The sequence below is a fragment of the Canis lupus genome, chromosome 3 (assembly GCF_011100685.1).
Source record: "Canis lupus familiaris isolate Mischka breed German Shepherd chromosome 3, alternate assembly UU_Cfam_GSD_1.0, whole genome shotgun sequence".
Taxonomy (NCBI): domain Eukaryota; kingdom Metazoa; phylum Chordata; class Mammalia; order Carnivora; family Canidae; genus Canis; species Canis lupus.
This window is the reverse complement of record NC_049224.1, coordinates 35,815,130-35,837,141: the sequence shown is the minus strand read 5'-3', so window position 1 is coordinate 35,837,141 and position 22,012 is coordinate 35,815,130. Positions and strand designations below refer to the sequence as shown.

The following is a 22,012-nucleotide window of genomic DNA, read 5'->3' as shown; positions in this document are numbered from 1 at the left end:
GAGTTAATAAAGATTTGAGCAAAACTCAATGAAATAGAGACCAGAAGAACTGTGGAACAGATTAACAAAACCAGGAGTTGGTTCTTTGAAAGAATTAATAAGACAGATAAACCATTAGCCAGCCTTAATAAAAAGAAGAGAGAAAAGACTCAAATTAATAAAATCATGAATGTGAAAGGAGAGATCACCACCAACAACAAGGAAATAAAAATATTGTAAAAACATATTATGAGCAGCTTTACGCCAATAAGTTAGGCAATCTAGAAGAAATGGGTGCATTTCTGGAAAACCACAAACTACCAAAACTAGGGCAGGAAGAAATAGAAAACCTGAACATGGTGATAACCAGGGAGGAAATTGAAGCAGTCATCAAAAACCTCCCAAGACACAAAAGTTCTGGGCCAGATGGGTTCCCAGGGGAATTCAATCAAACATTGAAAGAAGAAACAATACTTATTCTACTAAAGCTGTTGGAAAGATAGAAAGAGATAGAATACTTCCAAACTCACTCTATGAGGCCAGAACACCTTAATTCCAAAACCAGACAAAGATCCCACCAAAAAAGGAGAATTATAGACAAATATCCCTGCTGAACACAGATACAAAAATTCTCAACAAGATACTAGCCAATAGGATGCCAGAGTACATTAAGAAGATTATTCACCATGACCAAGTGGGATTTATCCCCGAGATGCAAGGCTGGTTCAACACTCGTAAAGCAATCAATGTGATTGATCATATCAGCAAGAGAAAAAACAAGAACCCTACGATCCTCTCAATAGATGCAGAGAAAGCATTTGACAAAATACAGCATCCATTCCTGATGAAAACTCTTCAGAGTGTAGGGATAGAGGGAACATTTCTCAGCATCTTAAAAGCCATCTACGAAAAGCCACAGAAAATATCATTCTCAGTGGGGAAACCTATCCCGTAAGATCCCCTTCCCCTGGAAGCCTATCCCCTAAGATCAGGATGAAGACAGGGATGTCCACTCTCACCACTGCTATTCAACATAGTATTAGAAGTCCTAGCCTCAGCAATCAGGCAACAAAAAGAAATAAAAGACATTCAAACTGGCAAAGAAGAAGTCAAACTCTCCCTCTTCCCAGATTACATGATACTGTACTTAGAAAACCCAAAAGACTCCACCCCAAGATTGCTAGAACTCATACAGCAATTCAGCAGTGTGGCAGGATACAAAATCAATGCCCAGAAGTCAGTGGCATTTCTATACACTAACAAGGAGACTGAAGACAGAGAAATTAAGGAGTCAATCCACTTTACTATAGCACCCAAAAGCATAAGATACCTAGGAAGAAACCTAACCAAAGAGGTAAAGGATCTATACCCTAAGAACTACAGAACACTTCTGAAAGAAATTGAGGAAGACATAAAGAGATGGAAAAATACTCCATGCTCATGGATTGGAAGAATTAATATTGTGAAAATGTCAATGTTACCCATGGCAATTGACACATTTAATGCAATCTCTACCAAAATACCATGGACTTTCTTCAGAGAGTTGGAATAAATCATCTTAAGAAAAGACCCTGAATGGCCAGGGGAATATTAAAAAAGAAGACCATAGCTCGGGGCATCACAATGCCAGATTTCAGGTTGTACTACAAAGCTGTGGTCACCAAGACTGTGTGGTACTGGCACAAAAATAGACACATAGATCAATGGAACAGAATAGAGAATCTAGATGTGGACCCTCAACTTTATGGTCAACTAATATTCGACAAAGCAGGAAAGAGTATCCACTGGAAAAAAGACAGTCTTCAATAAATGATGCTGGGAAGATTGGACATCCACAAGCAGAAGAATGAAACGAAACCATTCTCTTACACCATACACAAAGATAAACTCAAAATAGATGAAAGATCGAAATGTGAGACAGGATTTCATCAAAATCCTAGAGAAGAACACAGGCAACACCCTTTTTTGAACTTGGCTACAGCAACTTCTTGCAAGATACATCCATGAAGGCAAGAGAAACAAAAGCAAAAATGAAGTATTGGGACTTCCTCAAGTTAAGAAGCTTCTGCACAGCAAAAGAAACAGTCAACAAAACTTAAAGACAATCTACAGAATGGGAGAAGATATTTGCCAATGACCTATCAGATAAAGGACTAGTGTCCAAGATCTATAAAGAACTTGTTAAACTCAACAGCAAAGAACCAAACAATCCAATCATGAAATGGGCATAAGACATGAATAGAAATCTCAGTAGGAAGACATAGACATGGCCAACAAGCACATGAGGAAATGCTTTACATCACTTGCCATCAGGTAAATACAAATCAAAACCACAATGAGATACCACCTCACATCAGTGAGAATGGTGAAAATTAACAAGACAGGAAACAAATGTTGGCGAGGATGTGGAGAAAGAGGAATCCTCTTGCACTGTTGGTGGGGATGTGAACTGGTACAGCCACTCTAGAAAACTGTGTGGAGGTTCCTCAAAGAGTTAAAAATAGAGCTAGTTTTTGACCCAGCAATTACGCTGCTGGGGATTTAGCCCAAAATACAGATGCAGTGAAACGCTGGGACACCTGCACCCCATTGTTTCTAGCAGCAATGTCCACAATAGCCAAACTGTGGAAGGAGCCTCAGTGTCTATTGAAAGATGAATGGATAAAGAAGATGTGGTCTATGTATACAATGGAATATTACTCAGCCATTAGAAACGACAAATACCCACCATTTTCTTCGACGTGGTAGGACCTGGAGGGTATTATGCTGAGTGAAATAAGTAAATCGGAAAAGGACAAACATTTTATGGTCTCATTCATTTGGAGAATATAAAATTTAGTGAAAGGGAATAGAGGGAAAGGAGATAAAATGAGTGAAAATATCAGTGAGGGTGACAAAACATGAGACACCTAACTCTGGGAAATAAACAAGGAGTAGTGGAAGAGGATGTGGGAGGGGGAATTGGGGTCACTGGGTGATGGGCAATGAGGGTGGCAATGGTGGGATGAGCACTGGGTGTTATGCTGTATGTTGGCAAATGAACTCCAATAAAAAAAATTAAATATATTTATAAATATATAATATAAAAAATAAAACAGAATGATAACCACAAGTCTAAATACAGTAATGCATATGGAAAAAATAGAGTAGGAAATCCAAGTATAACACTAAAGAAACAAAGCAAACCATGAAAGAGAGAAAGAGAAGAAACGGCAAGAGAAAAACTGCAAAAGCAATCATAAAACAAGTAACAATATGGCAAAAATTGCATATCGATAATTACTTTGAATGTAAATTGACTAAATACTACAATCAAAAGACAGAGTGTGTCACAGTGGGTATAAAAACAAAGCCCATCTAATATGCTGCCTACTCTTTTTACATCTGCAGATTGAAAATGAGGGCATGGGAAAATATGTAACATACAAATATTTAACATGCAAATATTAACATACAAATTTAATTTTTAAGATGTCAAAAGAAAGCCAGAGTAGCAAACTTATATCACACAAAATAGACTTTCAAATAAAGTCTGTAATAAAAGGCAAAGAAATTATTATATAATAATAAAGGGGACAATTGGACAAAAAGATATACCAATTATAAGTATTTATGCACCCAACATGGGAGCACCCAAACACATAAAACAGTTATAACAAACACAAAGGAAATAATCAGCAGGAATTTAACAGTCTCTTTATATCAATGGACAGGTCATTTAAATAGAAAATAAGTAAAAAGACAATGGCTTTGAATGACACACTGGGCCAGATGGATTTAGTAGATATTTTCAGAGCATTCCATTCTAAACAGCAGAATACATATTCTAATTCAAGTGCATATGTAACAGTCTCCAGGATAGATCACGAATTAGCCCACAAAACAAACTTAGGCAAATATGAAATCAAAATTATATCATGTATCTTTTCTGAACAAAATATTATGAAACTAGAAGCCAACCAGAAAAAAAAAAAAAACTCGAAGGACCACAAACATACATAGGTTAAATAGCATACTAATAAATAATGAATGGATAAATCAAGAAATCAAAGAAAAAACAAAAAAAATACATGGAAACAAGTAAAAATTAAAACATAATAGTCCAGGGACCCCTGAGTGGCTCAGTGATGGAGTGTCTACCTTTGGCTCAGGGAGTGATCCCAGAGTCCTGGGGTTGAGTCCCACATGAGGTTCCCCATAGGGAGCCTGCTTCTCCCGCTGCCTGTGTCTCTGCCTCTCTCTCTGTGTCTCTCATGAATAAATAAATAAAATATTTTTAAAAACAACAACATAACAGTCCAAAACTTTAGGAGTGCAGCAAAAGCAGTTCTAAGAGGGAAGTTTGTAGCCACTACACCTTACCTCAGGAAGCAACAAAAATTTCAGATAAATAGCCCAAATTTACATCTAAGGAAGGTAGAAAAAGAACAATAAACAAAACTAAAAACCAGTGGAAGGAAAGAAATTATAGACTAGGGTAGAAACAAATGGTCTGGAAACTATAAACAAAATAGAACAGGTCAATGAAACTAGGATCTGGTTCTTTGAAAATATGAAAAAAAATGATAACCTCTAGCTTCTCTCATTTGGCCTCTCTCATATGAGAGACAGAGAGAGATAGAACTTAAAATAAACAAAATCATCAATGAAAGAGGAGATATAAAAACCAACACCACATAAATACAATTATAAACAAATATTATTAAAGACAATATACCAAAAAATAGACACCTGGAAGAAATGGATAAATTCGTAGAAACATATAACTTACCGAAACTGAAGCAGGAAAATATAGAAAATTTGAACAGATTGGTTACCAGCAAGGAGATTGAATAAGTAATCAAACAAAACAAAAGTCAAGGACAAGATAGCTTCACAGGCAAATTCTATAAAACATTTATTTTTCTATTTTTTTACATTTTTAAAATATATTTTTATCGGACTTAAATTTGCTAACATATAGTATAACACCCAGTGCTCATCCTGTCAAGTGTTCCCCTCAGTGCCCATTACCCAGTCACCCCATCCCCTCGCTCACCTCCCCTTCCACTACCCCTTGTTCATTTCCCAGAGTTAGCAGTCTCTCATATTTTGTCATCTTCTCTATTTTTTCCTACTCATTTTCTCTACTTTCTCCTATAATCCCTTTTTTTATATTACCTGTATGATCTACAAAACATTTAAAGAACAGTTAATACCTATGTTAGTCAAATCTCTTTAAACAATAGAAGAAATAAAACTTCCAAATTCATTCTATGAGGCAAGTGATACCAGAAATATAAAGGCATCAAAGAAAAGAGAGCTAGTCAAGTCAATATCTCTGATGAACATAGATACAAAATTCCTCAACAAAAAATGCTAGCAAATAGTATCCAAAAATACATTTAAAAAACTATTCAACATGATCAAGTAGAAGTTATTCCTGGGATTCAAGGGTAGTTCAATATTTTCAAATCAATCACCATGATAGATCACTTCTATAGGAGAAAGGATAAAAACCATATGATCATCTTAATCATGCAGAAAAAGCATTTGACAAAATATAACATACATTCATGAAAAAAAGCCCTCAACAAAGTAGGTTTACAGCAAACATACCTCAACATAATAAAGGCCATATACAAAAAACCCTCAGCAGACATCATCATTGATGGGGGAAAACTGAGAGTGCCCCCGCTAAGATTAAGAACAATACAAGGATGTCCAATCTCATCATTTTTATTAATCATAATACTGGAAGTCCTATCCACAGCAATTAGACAACAAAAGCAAATAAAAGGCATTCAAAATAGTAAGGAAAAAGTAAAACCTTTTTTGTAGATGACATAATATTCTCATTAGAAAATGGTAAAGTGAGACTCCTGGGTGGCTCAGCGCTTGAGCATCTGCCTTTGGCTCAGGGCATGATCCTGGAGTCCTGGGATTGAGTCCCACATCAGGATCCCTGTGAGGAGCCTGCTTCTCCCTCTGTCTATGTCTCTGCCTCTCTCTGTGTGTCTCTCAGGAATAAATATATAAAATCTTTAAAAGAAAGAAAATGGTAAAGATTCCACCAAAAACTACTAGAGCTAATAAATGAATTCAGTAAAGTAACAGGATTCAAAATCATGGTGCAGAAAACTATTGCATTTTTATACATAAAGAACAAAGCAGCAAAAAGAGAAATGAAGAAATCACTCTTATTTACAATTGCACCAAAACTCATAAGATACATTGGATTAAATTTACCCAGGATAAAAGATCTGTACTCTGAAAACAATAAAATGCTGATGAAAGAATTGAAGATGACACAAAAAAATGAAAAGACATTTCATGCTCATGGATTGGAAGAACAAATATTGTTAAAAAATCTATACTACCCAAAGCAATCTACACTTTTAATGCAATCTCACTCAAAACACCACCACCGTTTTTCACAGAGGTAGAACAAGCAATTCTAACAATTGAATGAAACCACAAGAAAACCCAAATAACCAAAGAAATCTTGAAAAAGAAAACCAAAGCTGGAGGCATGGCAATTTTTTACTTCAAGCTATGTTACAAAGCTGTAGTCATCAAGACAGTATGGTCTGGCACAAAAACAGACACATAAAGCAGTAGAAGAAAATAGAAAACCCAGAAATGGACTTACACCTCTATGATCAACTAATCTTTGACAAATCAGGAAAGAATACTCAATCATAAAAGACAGTCTCTTCAACAAATGGTGTTAAGAAAACTGGAAACATGCAAAAGAACAAAAGTGGTCCAATTTCTTACACCATACACAAAAATAAATTCAAAGTGGATGTAAAGACCTGAATGTGGGACAGGAAACCTTCAAAATCCTAGAGGAGAGCACAGGCAGTAACCTCTTTGACATTGGCCATAGCAACTTTTTACTGAGTCAAAGGAAACAAAAGCAAAAGCGAACTATTGGGACTTCATCAAAACAAAAAGCTTCTGTGTCATGAAGGAAACACTCAACAAAACTGACAGGCAATGTACATAATAGAAGATATTTACAAATGGCATATCTGATAAAGGGTTAGTACCCAAAATATATAAAGAAGTTATCAAACTCAACACCACCACCACCCCAAAAAATAATACAGTTAAGAAATGGGCAGAAACCATCAATAGACATTTTTCCCAAGAAGACATCTAGATAGCTAACAGACATATGAAAAGATGCTCAACATCACTCAACATTAGGGAAATACAAGTCAAAACTACAAGATATCACCTCACTCTAGTCAGAATGACTAAAATCAACAATACAGAAAACAATAAGTGTTGGTGACGATGTGGAGAAAATGGGACCTTCTTGCACTGTTGGAGACATATGGAGGTCCTCAAAAAGTTAAAATTATTATCTAGCAATTGCCATACTAGCTATTTACCCAAATGATACAAAAATACTGATTTGAGGGATAAATGCACCAATGTTTATAGCAGCATTATCTACAATAGCTGTATATATATATATATATAATCTTTAGTGATGATGGGATATATAAAAAAGAAGGATGAAATCTTGCCATTTGCAATGACAAATGGATCTAGAGAATACTCTCTAAGCAAAATAAGTCAGGGAAAGATAAATACCATATGATTTCACTCATATACAGAATTTAAGAAACAAAACAAATAAGCAAAGGGAAAACAATAAGAGAGAGTCAAAGCAAGAAACAGACTCTCAATTAGAGAGAATAATCTGATGTTTACCAGAAGGGAGGTAGGTGGAGGGGATGGGTGAAATAAGTGATGGGAGTTAAATAGTGCACTTGTGATGAGCATAGGGTGATGTATGGAAGTGTTGAATTACTATATTGTATACCTGAAACTAATATAACATTGTATGTTAAGTAATGAATTAGAATAAAAACTTTTAAAAATTATAAGGAAAAACTAATTTATAGTACTGTCAAAAAGTCCACATATAAGTGGACTTGCACAGTTCCAACCCATGTTGTTCAAATGTCAACTGTACCATATAATTTCACTTATATGTGGAACCTAAAAAAGTCAAATTCATAGAATCAGAGAGTTAGTTATCAAGTCAGGTAATTGTCAGGTGCTAGGAGGTGAGGGAAGAGGGCAGATTTTGGTCACAGAGTATTAAATTCAGTTATATGATGATTAAGTTCTTGGAATCTAATGTAAAACATAATGACTGTACTTAATACTGTATTGTATATTCAAAATATGCAAAGAGAGATCCTAAGTATATTCAGCATATGAAAAAATAAGGTAACTATATGAGGTGATGAATGTATTAATTAACTTGATTGTAGCAATCATTTTACAGTACATACTTATATGAAATCATTATGTTGTAAACCCTAAATATGTTAAATTTTTATTTGTCAATTATGCCTCCATAAAGTCTGAACAAAGAGTAGATCAACTAGGCAAGATCAATGAAGAAATAAAAAACTTAACCCCTAACAGAAATCTGTAGTTTACACCACTCAAAAATAATGGAATACACATACTTCCCAAATGCCATGGAAAATTCTCCAAAAAGATTGTAGGGCCATAAAACCCACATCAACATATTTCATAGAACTGAAATCATTCAACATATATTTTGTGACTACTTAGATATTATATTAGAAATCAATAACGGAAGTAAATTTGGGAAATTCACAATGATGTGGAAATTAAACAATACACTCTTAAAGACCTGAAAAGTCAAAGAACAAACTACAAGATAAATTAGAAAGATCTTGAAATTAGTGAAATTGAAGAAACATCATACTAAAATTTTGTGGATGTAGCTAAAGCAGGGCTTAAGTGGAAATTTATAATAATGTGTGCTTATACTTAAAAAAGAAGAAAGATCCAAATCAATGATTTAACTTTCCACTATAAAAAAAGAGAAAGTTTAACCCAACATAGAAGGAATAAATAATAAAAATTAGCATGGAAATAAATAGTGAAGAAGAAAAACAAGACAGAACATTAATGGAACTAAAGTTGGCTCTTAGGAAATATCAATGATATTGACATAACATTAGCTAGACTGAGAAAACAAGAAAGAAAAGATTCAAGTTCTAAAGTCGAACTTTAGAATAAAGGAATAAAAGTAGAATAAAAGTAGAAACAGCACTACTGTTTAGTAGTAGAATACTACTAAAGGAATAAAAGTAGAAACAGCACTATTCACCTCACAGAAATAAAAAGAATTATGAAGGAATATTGTGAACCTGTGAATGTCAAAAAAAATAGATAAATTATAAGAAATGGACAAATTCTTTGAGAGGCACACACACCACCAACATTGAAGCAATAGAAAATTGAGAATAGACCATTTACAATTGAAAAGATTGAATTCTATCAAACATTTAAATAATTAACACTAAGCCTTCACATACTCTTCCAAAAAAATGTGGAAGGAAGAAAAACTCGCAGCTCATTCTATGAGGCCCATATCATCCTGATAACAAAACAAAAGAATGAGATCACAGGAAAGAAAATGACAGACTTTTGGTTTATGCTCTGACATGTAAGGAAATTAGAAATCATCACTACTATCCCCATGAGAAAAAAATGTGAACAAACTAAAATCAATAACTCTTCCTAGACTAACCAAAGAATTGAAGTCACTAGGATAACCACCACCTGGAAGGTGAAATGATTGGCAAATACAGAGAATCACAGCTTGCTAGGAGCAGAAACTGCAGAAACCGGCAACTGGCAGATACACTTGAGTGATAATTGATGAATTGCTGCAGTGTAGACTACATGGGAAGCTAAAAGGCCCAGTTTTGGGAGATACCCACATTTTTGTAAGCTTTATCTCTAGGGGCTCCAACAGGTTCTCACCTTCATGATCCAGTCATGCAGAGGTGAAAAGGAATCATTTAAACATATGCCTACAGGAATAGTAACTATTTTTGAAATACCCTCAGCATCCCGTTCCCCATGGCAGCAGTCTGTGCTTTGCATGAATATTGTCTGAATTAGGGGGACAGAATATGGATGAATTAAGCCTCCTTTGGCCTCTTCTCTCACATAAGGAAATTAAAAAACAGGCCAAGTCACTCTTCTGAAAGTCATAACCCAGGGGGATTTAATCATGAGATTATAGAACACTTATCTTCCCCAATACCATACCACCATATCTCCAGTATAATAACGGTGGATTATAACTGAAAGATGTACAAGACACAGTCTCTTTTTAAGTGTAAATTTCTAGGAAGATCAAAAACAATAGGAAAAACTAGGACAAAGACACCAGAAGATACTGAAGCTTCCAACACCAACAACTACAGCAAAAACTAAGTCCTATTAATTTCAGATCTTATCATCCAATATATTCTGTTTTTTTTCAACAAAAAATTACAAGACATGATAAAAGCAGAAAAGACAAAGTTTGAAGAGACAAAGCAAGCATCAAAATGATACTCAGATATAACAGAGATTAAAAATTGCCATACCAGGAATTTAAAATAAGAATGATTAATATAACAAGGGCTCTGACATAAAAAGTGTGCAACATACAAGAATATATGAGCAATGTAAATAAGTGGAAAGATACAAATTTTATAAAAGATTCAAAATGTGATGCTAGAAATAAAAAACACTGTCACAAAAATGAAGAATGCCTTTGATGGGTTCATCAGTAAATTGAACAATGGTAAAGAAAGAATCTGTGAGTTTGAAGATATGCCAAAAATTTTCTAAACTGAAGTACAATGAGAAAATATAATTTTAAAAAATAACAATCTTCGAGAAGTGTGAAACAATTGCAAAAATGTGTAATGTGTAATGGGAATAGAAGGAAAGAAAGGAACAGAGGAAATATTTGAAGTAATTAATTTTTCTAAATCAATGATAGTCACCAAAACAAAAACCCAGGAAGCTCAAAGATCTTGAAGGAGAATAAAATTACAAAAAGAAAAACAGACAAGAAAAAATAATCCAACAAAAACAAAAACAAAAAACCACACCTAGGCATATCATATTCAAACTGCCAAAACTAAAGACAGAAAATCTTGAAAGAAACCAGGGCAAGAAAAAAAATACATTGTATTTCACTTCAGAAACTATACAAGCAAGAAAATAGTGGCATGCATATGTGGCATTTAAGAAACAAAGCAATGAGTGAACTAAGTGAAGAGAATTAAGAGTATACCATTTTGATAAGCACTAATATATGGAACTGTTGAATCACTATATTGTACATATATGAAACTATATGCTGACTACACTGGAATTAAAATTTTTTAAAAAGGAAACAGAGTGATATGAAATGTTTAAATTTTGAAAGTAAAAGCCCATCAACCTATAATTCTGTATGAGATTATTCCTCAAAAGAGAAGAAAATGGCAGAGTAGATAGCTCCAAGGGTCTATCCCTTCACAGAAACACAAAAAATGAGAAAAAACGGTCAGAACAAATGTTCTTAGAATTCTGTAAAATCTTTACAGCAATAAAGCATATGCAAAACAGTCAGAACAAATGTTCTTAGAATTCTGTAAAATCTTTACAGCAATAAAGCATATGGTGAATCAAGAAAAATTAAGAAAATTTTCTGATGTTTTTATCTACTCTTCTCCACTCCTTTCCCATCTTAACAGCTGTCTTGAAGATGGGAGCCCCCATTCCCAGAGTAGAACTCTTATTCCTGGTTCCAGAAGGAGCAAACTACATCTTGATTTAATTATCTCTATTATCTCCTTTTTTTTTAATTTTTTATTGGTGCTCAATTTACTAACATACAGAATAACCCCCAGTGCCCGTCACCCATTCACTCCCACTATCTCCTTTCTTATTAGGTTTATTTTACTCTTACTTCTAATTTATTTAAGTAGGAACTAAGATGATGATTTGTGACCTTTAGTCTCCTCTAATGTAAACATTTAATGCTATAAATTTCTATCTCAGTTCTGCATTAACTGCATCATAAATCTTTTGATATGTTGAATTTGCATTTTCATTCAGTTGTATTTTTTTCTTTTGGTATTTCCTTTCTGACCCAAGGATTCCTGAGAATTGTGTTGTTTAGTTTCCATGGCTTTTCTAGATTTCCTGTTGTCTTCTTGTCATTGGCTTACAGTTTGGTTCCATTCCATTCAAAGAATTTACTCTGTATGATTTAAATTATTTAATTCATTGATATTTTTATATGGCCTAGATATGGTCTGTGTTGGTGAATATTTGATAGAAACTTGACAAGAATGACTACTAAGTGTTGTTGAGTGTTCTGTAAATGTTATCAGAACTTGCTGGTTTATAGAGCTGTTGAGTTCTCCTATATCTTTGCTCATTTTTGTCTAGTAGTTATATTAAATACTAACAGTAGATGTTGAAGACCTCAACTATAATTTTGGATTTGTTGTCTCTTCTTTCAGTTTTATCAGTTTTGTTTCATTTATGTGAGGCTTTGCTGCTTGATGCATACACATGTAAGATAATCATGCCTTCCTGATGGATTCTTTTATCATTATGTAATGTCTATTTCTTGTAATTTTCTTTACTCAAATCTACTATATCTTATATCAATATAACCAGTCCTTTAAAAAAATAAATATTTGCATATTTTTCCATCTCCTTACTTTTAAACTACCTGTGTCATTGTATTTGAAGTGAATTTCTTATAGACAGCATACTATTGAATCATGTTTTGTAAATCCCATCTGCCAATCTCTTTTTTTTTATATTGAGGTAAAATTTGCATAACATAAAACTAACCATGTACAGTTGACTGACATTTGGTAATACACAATGTTGTGTAATATCATAGCCTAGTTCCTAAATATTTTCATCACCTCCAAAAGGGGGGTATGTCCCCCATTAAATAGTTAATCCAAATTTGTCCTTCTCCCAGCTCCTGACAGTCTTTAATCTGCTTCCTTTCTGTATGGATTCAACTATTCTGGATATTTTATGTAATTTGAATCATACAATAAGTGATCTTTGTGTCCTACTTTAGTTACTTAGCATGTTTTTAAGGTTTATTATGTTGTCACATGCATTAGTATTTTTTTGTATCACTCAACAATTTTCCATTGAATGTCTATATGATATTTTGTTTATCCTTTGATCAGTTGATGGACATTTAGACTATTTCCACTTATTGGCCTTTTTTTAATACTGCCTTAAGAACAATTGTGTACAAGTTATGTTTGAATACTCTCATTTTATTTTTCAGTAAATAGCTATTAGTGGAATTCCTGTCTTATGGGAATTCTATGTTAAGTTTTTTGAAGGACAAAATTCTGTTTTTCACAGTGGTTGCATCATTCTACATTCCCACCAGCAATGGACAAGTATTTCAATTTCTTCACATCTTTACCAACACTTGATGCTTTCTCTCTTTTTATGGGGAAGGGGGTCATCATCTAGCGGGTATAAAATAGTGTCTCATTGTGGTTTCAGCTCACATGTTCCTAATGACTCATGATGTTGAACATCTTCTGATGTGCTTGCTGGTCATTTGTAGATCTTATTTGGAGAAACGTCTATTCAAGTTCTTCACTCATTTAAAAAAATAGGCTATTTGTCTTTTTGCTATAGAATCAAAAGTTCTTTTTATATTCTGGACACTGAACCCTTATCAGATATATGACTTTCAAGTACTTTTTGCTGTTTTATAGGATGCCTTTTCACTTTTGTGATAATGTCTCTTAGTGTACAAAAATTTCTATTTTAGTAGCCAAATTTATTTTTCTTTGTTATTTGTGCTTCTGTCCAATTCAATACCATGAAGAATTTCTCCTGATTTCTTCTGAGAGTTTTATAGTTTCAGCTCATACATTTAAGTTGATGATCCATTTTTAGCTAAGTGCTGTGTATACTGGAGTCCAACTTCATTCTTTCATGCATGGATATCCAGTTGGTGCAGCATCATTTCTTGAAGAGACTATCTCCTGTATTAAATGGTCTGGCACACTTGTCAAAAAAAAATCAATTGACTATAGACTATGGGGTTATATCAGACTCTAAATCCATTTGCTTCAACATGGATGGAACTGAAGGGTATTATGCTGAGTGAAGTAAGTGAATCAGAGAAGGACAAACATTATATGGGGAGTATATGGGGAGTATAAAAAATAGTGAAAGGGATTAAAGGGGAAAGGAGAGAAAATGAGTGGGAAATATCAGAGAGGGTGACAGAACATGAGAGACTCCTAACTCTGGGAAATGAACAAGGGATAGTAGATAAGGAGGTGGGCTGGGGGATGGGGTGACTGGGTGATGGGCATTGAGGGGGGCACCTGACAGGATGAGCACTGTGTGTTATACTACATGTTGGCAAATCGAACTCCAGTAAAAAAGTATACAAAAAAATAAAAATAAAAAATAAATTCCATTCTATTGATAATATGTCTATTTTAGGCCAGCTCTACATTATTTAATTACTGTAGCTTTATAATAAGTTTTAAAATTGGGAAATGTGCATCTTTCAACTTTGTTTTTCATTTCCTAGATTGTTTCATTTATTTGGGATCTTTTGTGATTCCATATGAATTCTAAGATTGGCCTTTTCATTTTTGCAAAAATGGTAATTGGGATTTTAATAGTGATTACATTGAATCTGTATATCAATTTGGGTAGTATTGCCATTTAAACAATATTAAGTCTTCCAATGCATAAATATTGAACAGCTTTACCTTCACTCAGGTCTTACTTTCAGCAATATTTATTAATATTCAATTTACAAGTACTGTACTTCCCAGGTTAAGTTTACTGTTAGATATTTTGTTCTGTTTGATAATATTTAAATAGAATTGTTCCATTAATTTCACTTTTGAATTGTTTATTGCAGACATATAAATGTAAGTGATTAATGTGCATTGATCTAGCTATCTTCAGCCTTGCTAAATTCATTTATCTCTACATGGTTTTTCTTTAGGGTTTTCTATATATAAGTTCATGCCATCTGCAAATAGAGATAATTTCACTTCTCGCTTTCCTATTTGGATGTCTACTTTTTTTCTAACTGTTGTAGATAGAGCTTCCAGTGCAATACAGAAAGGGTAAAAGTAGACATCTTTGTCTTGTTTCTAATCTTCAGCGAATAACTTTCAGCATTTCACAATTGAGTATAATGTTGGCTCTGGAATTTTATTAAATGTTCTTTAATATTTTAAGTAAATTATTTTGAAATCCTAGTTTTTAAAGTGTTTTTATCATGCAAGGGGTTGGATATTGTGACACTATTTTCTGCATAAATTGAGATTATTATATTTTTCCTTTATTCTATTAATGTAGCATATTACATGATTGATTTTTATAGTTGATCTGCCTATGCAGTCCTGGGATGAATCTCTCTTGGCTATGATGTATATGAGTCTCTTAGGCTCTGTTAACTTTCTTTACTCTTTTACTTTTGTGCTTCTCAGACTGGATGATCTCTTCTGCTCAAATCTGTTTGGATTCCTCTAGTGAATTTTCAATTTTATTTATTGTATTTTTCAGTTCTAGAATTTTGATTTAGTTCCTTTTTTATAATATCCATCTCTTCATTGATATTCTGTATTTAGAGAAACATCCTTCTGTTTTTCTTTAGTTATTTGTTTATAGTTTCCATTGGCTCTTTGAGCATATTTAGACATTGATTAAAAATATTTTTCTACTAAGTTCAATGGCTGAGCTTCCTCAAGGATATTTTCCATAATTATTTCCTGTGAATGGCCCATGTAATTATTTCTTGAAAATGAGATTTCTAGAATTGTAATGTGGCCATTCTAGAAGTCATATGCTCCACCCAACTTAGCATTTGTTGTTGCTGCTTTCTTTGTCATGTGTGGTCTCTGATTTTCATGTTTTGTTAAATTCAAGGGAAGCTGGTGTTTTGGAAATTTCGTCAATTTCTTGGAGTAAAAGATGTAAATTTAATTTAAAAGAAAATGAGCAGAAAGAAGGAAAGAAAGAAAGAAAGAAAAAAAGAAAGAAAGAAAAGAGAAAGAAAGAAAGAAGAAAGAAAGAAAGAAAGAAAGAAAGAAAGAAAGAAAGAAAGAAAGAAATTAAGAAGCTTTTTTTTTAGAAAAAGGAAACTCCCCCAGTATTTGTTCATTGACTCTGTTTGGACTTTCCTTCAATACTCAGCCAGGTGACATACTACTCTTCTTTAGGCTTCACTCCTACTTCTATAGCATCTGAAGCTCAGTGAGAAGTGAAAGATTAGCGTCTTCTCAGATATTTTCTAAGAATAACCCTAGGTATATGCATGAACTTTTCAATTCCTCAATATTTGGAGGAGCTTATTTGTCCATGTATATCTTTTTCCAACTTCTTCTTTTACACAATATGTAGTCTATTGCTTGCCCCAAATGTTATGCTTTGTTTCCAGGTTGCTGTAGTGCTACCTATGATTTAAATGTTTCCAACCAAACCAGCTGGGAGCTTCTCCAGCCGTAGGACTGCTCTAAGTTGAGTGAAACAAAAGCAAGTCAATGAACCAGACTTTCAGGCAATCACAAGACAAGTCAAAACCCCAAATTGTAATTCATTGAGAACAAGATCTATATTGCTTTTTCTGGCCCTGGTGATCTGTACTAAGTAGGAGTTATCATCCTCCTGGCCTCTTGTATTGATTTTCTAGGTCTGCATAACAAAATACCATAGAATGAGTGGCTCAAGGAGCATAATTAATTTTCCTCACAATTCTGGAAGATAGACCCCTGAGATCAAGGTATCAGCAGCAGGTTTGTTTTATCCCAAAACCTCTTTCTTTGGTTTTTAGATATCCATTACTTTCCATGTCCTCAAAATGCCCTTTTCCTGTGTGTGCAGATCTCTGGTGTGCCCAAATTCCATCTTATAAGAATATTGGTCAAATAGGATTAATTCTATTAATCTATCTATTCAGATCTATTAATCATCTATTCAGATGATCTCATTTAACCTAATTATATCTTTAAAGGCCTTATCCCTAAATGCAATCACATTCTGAAATACTAGGGGCTAGACTTAAAAATATTCATACACAATTAAATCTGCAACATTCTTCCCTATGGATACTTAAAATTCATATTCTTCTAACATATAAATACTTTGACTCCATCCCAAACAGCTTCATTAATTCATTTTAGCATGAACTCTAAGTCCTAAATCTTATCTACATCATCATCTAAGTCAAGTAAGGGTGAGACTTGGGGTATGATTTATCCTTAAGCAAAATTCTCCTCCAGCCGTGAATCTATAAAACCAAACATGTTATCTACTTTCATAATACAAAGATGGGACAGGTATAGAATACACATTCCCATTTCAAAAAGAACATATCAGAAAAAAGGACTATGAGTATCAAAATATCCAAAACTTAGTAGGAAAAATTTTATTATACTTTAAGACTCAAGAATAACCCTATTTGGGCAGGGATTGGAAGATGGCAGCAGAGAGATCCAAGGCTTGTCTGGTCCTGATAATACAACTAGGTAACTATAAAATAATCCTAAATACCCCAGAAATTGATCTGAAGACTGGCAGAACAAACTCCACAACAAAGGCAGAGAAGAGACCACATCAAAGAAGGTAGGAAGTGCATAGACACAGTTGGGGAAAGAAATAGATCATGGCCATTGTGGTGAGGAGGGATCTATGGTCTCAGAGAAGGATGACAGACAGACTAAGGTACAGGGGAGCTCTTGGTGAAAATGAATCCCCATAACAATTGGCTTGGACAGTGAGAGGGGCTGAATTTCATGAGTTCTTGAAACCACAGGAGGTTAAAGCCTGTAGTACTAAAGGTCTTCAGGTATGGCTGGGTTAGAGGCTGGAGGGCTTTGGGAAGCTCTTGGAGAGTAGGCAAGCAAACAACTCATGGACATGTAGCATAGAAGCATCGATCTGATGCACCAAGAAATACTAAAGGAAGCGCTTTCAGTGGAAAAGAGAGACTAAAAGTGATAGTATAAAGGTAGTAAATACAAAAGCAAAAATGAATATTTCTATAAAAATCAGTCAAGGACCTCACAAAATGTAAAGATGTAAAATACAATGACATATACCTAAAATGTAGGGAGGAGAGGTGTAAACAATGGGTTCAAACTTCATCAACTTAATATAGATGTCTTATGTGAAAGAGGATATATACAAATCTAGTGATAACCATATATTAAAAACCACTAATAAAAATGCAAAGAATAAAGAGAAAAGCATCCAAATATATCACTAAAGAAAATCATCGAACTACAAAATAAAGACAAAAAAGAATCAGAAGTAATCTTAAAAAACAACAACAAAACAAGTAATAAAATGAAATTAATACATATATATATCAATAGTTACTTTGAATGTAAATGAACTAAATGTTATAATCAAAAGATATAGGGTTACAGAGTGGATTTTTAAAAAAGACCTTTCTATACGCTGCCTACAAGAGACTCATTTTACTCCTCAAGACACCTGCAGATTGAAAATGAGGGGATGGGAAAGCATTTGACATACAAATGGATGTCAAAAGAAAGACAGAGTGGCAAACTTACATCAGACAGAATACACTTTAAAACAAAATCTGTAAGAAGCACTATATAATAATAAAGAACACAACCCAACAAGAAGATGTAACAATTGTAAATATCTATGCACTCAACATTGGTGCACCCAAATACATAAAACAGTCAATAACAAACATAAAAGAAATAATCAATAGTAATACAATAACAGTAGATTGTATTACAAATGATGTAACCCCATTTACGTCAATGGACAGATCATCTAAACCGAAAATGAATGGCTTTGAATGACACTGAACCAGATGGATTTGATACATTCAGAATATTCCATACAAAAAAAAACAGCAGAATACACATTCTTTCTTAAGTGAACATGGAATATTATCCAGAATAGGTCACATGTTAGCTTATAAAACAAGCCTACAAAGAGGTTAGGATGTGGCTCAGTTGGTTAAGAGTCTAACTATTGGGCTCAGTTCAGGTCTTGATCTAAGGGTTGTGAGTTCAAGCCTGCATTGGGCTCCACACTGGGTGTGAGTACTTAAAAAACAAACAAACAAACAAAAAAGCAAAACAAAACAAAAAAAACTTCAACCAACTTGAAACCATAAAAATCCTAGCAGAGAACACAGGCAGTAATTTCTCTGACGTTGGCCACAGCAACTTTTTCTACATATGTCTCCTGAGGCCAGGGAAACAAAAACAAAAATAAACCATTGTGACTTCATCAAAATGAAATGCCTCTGCCCAGGGAAAGAATCAACAACTAAAAGGCAACCTACGGAATGAGAGAAGATATTTGCAAATGATGTATCAGATAAAGAGTTAGATTCCAAAATATATAAAGAACTTATCAAACATAACACCCTAAAAACAATCCAGTTTAAAAATTGGCAGAAGATATAAATAAACATTTCTCTAAAAAGACATCCAGATGGCTAACAGAAACACGAAAAGATGTCCATTATCATTTTTCATTGGGGAAATGTAAAACAAAACTAATATGAGACATCCTCTCATGCCTATTGGAAAGGTTAAAATTAGCAACACAAGAAAAGTAGGTGTTGGTATGGATGCAGACAAAAAGAAACACGCCTGCACTGTTGGTGGAATGCGAACTGGTGCAGCCTCTAGGAAGCAGTATGGATTTTCCTCAAAAAGTTAAAAACTGGGCAGCCCTGGTGGCCCAGCGGTTTAGCGCCGCCTTCAGCCCAGGGCGTGATCCTGGAGACCGGGGATGAGGCCCACGTCGGGCTCCCTGCATGGAGCCTGCTTCTCCCTCTGCCTGTGTCTCTGCCATTCTCTCTCTCTCTCTCTCTCTCTCTCTCTCTCTCTGTGTGTGTGTCTCATGAATAAATAAAATCTTTTAAAAAAAGAAAATACTTTTTAAAAAAGAGAAAAATATTATAAAAAAAGTTAAAAACTGGGCAATGGCAGAGGTGAGAGGATGAACAACAAGTTCGATGCATTGAAAGATGATGACAGTGGGGACCGTGATCAGAATGAAGAAAACAGCACACAGAAAGAGGGTAAGAAGAAAAAAAACAGAACAAGACAAAAGTCAGGGCAGCAGTAAGAGGAAAGCTGTTGTCCCTGGGCCAGTAGAGCATCAGCAGTACATCAGCAGCAGTACAACATCAGCAGAGCATACAGCAGAGCATGCAGTAGTACAGCAGCAGCAGTACAACATACTTTCTGGTACTACAGAAGAATCCCCGGCCGTCCCACCAGCTCACAGAGCTATGAACAGGATATCAAACAGATCAGCACCTTTGCCTCTGTGGAGCAGTTCTGGAGGTTTTATAGCCATATGGTACATCCCGGGGACCTGACAGGCCACAGCGGCTTCCATCTCTTCAAAGAAGGAATTAAGCCCATGTGGGAGGATGATGCAAATAAAAATAGTGGCAAGTGGATTATTTGACTGCAGAAGAGCTTGGCATCCCATTGCTGGGAGAATCTTATCCTGGCCATGTTGGGGGAACAGTCCATGGTTGGGGAGGAGATCTATGAGGCTGTGGTCTCTGTCCAGTTTCAGGAGGACATTATTTCAATATGGAATAAGACTGCCAGTGACCAAGCAACCACAGCTCACATCCGGGATACACTTCAGTGAGTGCTTAACGTACCTACCAACATCATTATGGAGTACAAGACCCACACTGACAGCATCAAAATGCCAGGCAGGCTGGGCCCCCAAAGCCTCCTTTTTCAAAAACTCTGGAAGCTGCGGTGAATATGCCATGACCTTTTCCCTCTCTGGATGGCACCATCACTGAAGCTGGTATCATCAGAGTCTCTGTTCTGTTGGTGTGCTACCTGGAAGATCCTTCTGTCCTGGACAAGAGCATTTTATGTTTTAAGAACAGACTGATACACAGCAGCTACAACAACAGCTGAGACCACTTAATAAATGATGCTAAACTAAAAAAAAAGTTAAAAACTGAACTAGCTTATGATCCAGCAATCACACTACTGGATATTTACCCAAAGAATACAAAAACACTAATTCAAAGTGATACATGCACCTCTATGTTTATTGCAGCAGTATTTATAATTGCCAAGATATGGAAACAGCCCAAGTGTCCATCAGTTAAGGAATGGATGTGGTATATATACACAATGGAATATATTAAAAAGAAGAATAAAAAAAGAAGAATGAAATCCTGCCATTTGCAATGACAATGACATAAGTAGAGCTAGAGAGTATTATGCTAAGCAAAATAAGCCAGAGAAAGACAAATACCACATTCCATCATTCATTTGGAATTAAGAAACAAATCAAACAAAGAGAAAAATAAGAGGGTTAATCAAGAAGCAGACTCTTAACTATAGACAAGAAACTGATGGTTTTCAGAGGGGAAGATGAACGGGTGGGTGGGTGATGAAATAGGTGATGGGGATTAAGGAGTGCACTTGTGAGGAGCACAAAGTGATGTATGGAAGTTGAATCACAATATTGTACACCTAAGGAGGAGCAGTTATGATAGTGGAGGAGTAGGGAACCCCAAGTTTGTCTAGTCGCTCGAATACCGCTCAATAGTTATAACATCATTCTGAACACCTATGAAATCAATCAGAAATCCAAGAAAAGAAATACTGAAGTTCTACAAGTAGAAAAGCAACAACTTTTTGGAAGGTAGGAGGTGCAAAGACTTGAATCTGGGGTGATATATATGAAGATACAGTGGAGGGGAGGGAGCCTGCTTAAGGAGGCTAACAATGTATTATAAGCAGCAGATCACAAAATTGGAACTTTTGAAAGTCTGCTACAGTGAATTACATCCTTGGCTCAAAGGTGATCAGGTGGTCAATGGGGGCTATTCTTAGGTGGGAAAGCATGGTCTCAGGATGTCTGGGGTCATAAGAACAACAGGAGTTCTGGAATGTGGCAGAGTTCCCAGGTATAGGAGTGGGGAAGCTGGCTAAGAATGGTTACTCTAGGTACTGGACTTATGCTCTGTGTTGCCATAAACTTCAAACTACTGCATGGTTATGTGCCTGCTTTCCTGGCAAGGGTCTAGCAAAAGGCAGAAGCATGGTAAGACCCCCCTCCTCACTACTCTGGGTGGAACAATGTGGGTATATGCCACAGGAGTCCATAAAACTTGGAGTTTTAACTCGCAGCTCAGTTATGGAGT

The 22,012-nt window shown here is 35.0% G+C and overlaps 1 pseudogene; it reads left to right on the top strand.

Annotated features, from left to right (window-relative positions):
- The first annotated feature begins 19,818 nt into the window (after positions 1-19,818).
- On the top strand, positions 19,819-20,607 carry LOC100685501 (annotated as a pseudogene).
- The last annotated feature ends 1,405 nt before the right edge of the window (positions 20,608-22,012 follow it).